The sequence below is a fragment of the Terrapene carolina genome, unplaced genomic scaffold, assembly GCF_002925995.2.
Source record: "Terrapene carolina triunguis isolate 2854851 unplaced genomic scaffold, T_m_triunguis-2.0 Scaffold33723, whole genome shotgun sequence".
NCBI classification, from domain to species: Eukaryota; Metazoa; Chordata; order Testudines; family Emydidae; genus Terrapene; species Terrapene triunguis.
In genome coordinates, this window is record NW_020698074.1 from 3444062 (window position 1) to 3446504 (window position 2443).

Sequence of the window (2443 nt, forward strand, 5' to 3'; positions counted from 1 at the left end):
GGTAAGCATGGACCCTAAACACTGTGTACGAGCAAGAGAGGAACTTCACCTGCCTACACACCACTATTTTTTTCAGGGCTTAATGAAAGAGAAGAGTGCCAGCTGCTGTGTTACAAACAGCATATCCTGCAGCCCCTGGAGCCTGAACAGCTCAATATTATCTCAGCTGGAGGTAAGGACATAAATATGACTCTTCAGTCTCCATCAGACAATATGTCTAAATGCATCTTCCATTCTCTCATTACCATATTATCACAGTTTAGCCAATTTCCTTTTCCTAGCTATTTCTCTTACCATGCAGAATTGTAGGCTGTCAAAAGTTGTTTTTGTCCTTCACGACAAGCAGGTTGTGAATTAAAAACAACCCGACGCAACACATTCAGCCAGTAAATCAGACTGAAAATCAACCGCAATAAGACAGATATCATGACCCTTAATATTGCTTCCCCATCACCAGTATGATAGAGGATCATGTTCTCACCAATGTAGAAACATTCACATACTTGAGAGCACCATCAGCCAGGACGGTGGAACAAGCCAGGATATCCGGAACAGAATCAATAAAGCCAGGAACACCTTCAGGAGCTTAAATATAGTCTGGAAATCATCGAAATACAACACCAAAACCAAATTCAGGATTTATCAGAGCTGTGTACTTTCAACACTACTTTATAGTGCAGAATGCTGGGGAATGTCAAAGTATGACATGTCCAAACTGTCTTAGTTCCATACAACCTGCCTCAGAAAAATTCTCCGTATCTTTTGGCCCAGAACAATCTCAAACCAAGACCTATTCACACAGTGGAGCCAAGAAGATATGAGCACTATTATGACCGGGGTCCCAGTGGGGACCAGCTATGGTCACTCAATTAGGGTGAACTGCAAAGAATGGGCAGACAAACACCAAAAATCTGGTGAATATTCCAATACTTAGATTTATCAAGCCAGCATAAAACAGCTTCTTTATTACCTTACTAGTTACTCAGAAGTCCAAACAACACTGTTCCCTTAAAGTGATCCAGCTCAGGCCTCCATCCAGGTACCTAAGTCAAATATGATGATTTCTGAAAACCTTATTTCATCATATAAAAGAAAACAGTCTACTAATCCCAAAGGATCGGACACATTACCTCCCAGGTTAATGAATGTTTCAGATCTTACCCAAATACACGCTACAGCCAATTCTTATTAACTAAACTCAATTTTATTAAAAAAACAAAAGAAAGAGAGAGTATGGTTAAAAGATCAATATACATACAGACATGAGTTAATCCATTGAGATTCAGATTCATAGCAGAGATGGTGAGCTTTGTAGTTGCAAAGAGTTACTTTAGAATTCAGTTCATAGGTTATAGTCCAACATCCAAATGTCATATTCAGGGCGTATGAGCATAACTGGGACCTCAGTCTTGTGAATCAAACTTCCCCTGATGAAGCTTAAGCAGATCTGAGATTAACAGGATCAGGACCCATGGGTCTTTTTATACAGTGTCCTAGAATCCACTTGACCACATAGTCCTGGTTAAACTATAGGCTTTTGATGTAACCTTTTGCTTTCCAAACACCACCAGTAATTAGTTACACAAATTAACATAGGGCAATTTATCCATTAGGCAGTCTATTACAAACTTTAAAGAGACATATAGACAATGACATTATTTTACCCAAGATTCATCCAAATGTTAATATTCCCTTTTGATCTCTGAATCAATAGTTATAGTGACAGATAGGGGTAGCATCTAAGATACACACAATTAGTATTACTTCTAACAATATAGGTTTGCATTTCAAAGTTCTAGCCTATTTAGCATGAATGGCCCTAATTATCATTCGCATACCTTTCTAACATGACTTTAAAGGTGGGCTTTGGGTCATTCAGCCTGCAAACTGTTTAACCCTTTCTAGCCATGCATCACAACCATCATTACCAAGAGGCGTTGAAGATGGATTGGTCATGTGCTTTGGATGGAAACTGAGTCCTTCACCAGAATAGCAATAAGATGGACACCTGAGGGCAAGCGAAAACACGGTTGCCCGAAAACAACCTGGTGAAGAGCTTTGGAAGCTGAGCTGAAAAACCTGGGGAACCATTGAAAGACTTGCCAGAAACAGACAGAAGTGGAGGAGCTTCGTCGCTGCCTTAAACACCAGAGGTGTCATGGGCACTAACTAGCTAATTAACTAACTAACTAATAAGAAGGTTGAGGTTAAGCCCTACATTGTAAGATATTCTTACAAATGATTAAATGTTGCTAAGAAGGCTAATGACATTTTGGGCTGTATAAGTAGGAGCATTGCCAGCCGATTGAGGGACGTGATCATTCTCCTCTATTTGGCATTGGTGAGGCCTCATCTGGAGTACTGTGTCCAGTTTTGGGCCCCACACTATAAGAAGGATGTGGAAAAACTGGAAAGAGTCCAGTGGAGGGCAACAAAAATGATT